This window comes from Geospiza fortis, unplaced genomic scaffold (assembly GCF_000277835.1).
Source record: "Geospiza fortis unplaced genomic scaffold, GeoFor_1.0 scaffold599, whole genome shotgun sequence".
Classification (NCBI taxonomy): domain Eukaryota; kingdom Metazoa; phylum Chordata; class Aves; order Passeriformes; family Thraupidae; genus Geospiza; species Geospiza fortis.
The window spans coordinates 117,399-117,933 of NW_005054605.1; the positions used below are offsets into that span (position 1 = coordinate 117,399).

General features: G+C 67.1%; 1 protein-coding gene across 1 annotated transcript in view; it reads right to left on the reverse strand.

Annotated features, from left to right (window-relative positions):
• FMNL3 (formin like 3) overlaps positions 1-535 on the reverse strand; it is a 15,411-nt gene that overhangs the window by 11,242 nt on the left and 3,634 nt on the right. The window lies entirely within an intron of this gene.

The window sequence follows — 535 nt, forward strand, 5'->3', positions numbered from 1 at the left end:
CCGGACAGCCGGTACTTACCGGGCGGGCGGCGAGGTGGGCACGGAGGGGACAGAGAGAGAGCACAGCCAGAGAGGGGCACCCCGGCCCTGGAAGCAGAAACGGGGTGCATTACCCCGGGGCACGGGGGGACAGCCAGAGCAGGGGGAGCGGAGCCGCGGGGGCAGAGGACAGGCGGGATGGCGAGACGGCGAGGGCAGTGCCAGGGCTGTGTGGGCAAGAGAGGCAGAACGGGCTGGGGCACGCGTGGCACACCAAGGGCGAGGCACAGCACTGCGTTTGTGCCATGCAGGTGGCGTGCGTGGCATGGGACAGGGCGGTGAGTGGCACCATGGCAGGACAGCGCTTGGCACGGCACACAGCATGGCACACAGCATGGCACACACCATGGCACACAGCATGGCACACAACATGGCACATGGCACACAGCATGGCACATGGCACACAGCACGGCACGCAGCATGGCACACAGCACACAGCACGGCACACAGCATGGCACACAGCATGGCACGCAGCATGGCACACAGCATGGCACAC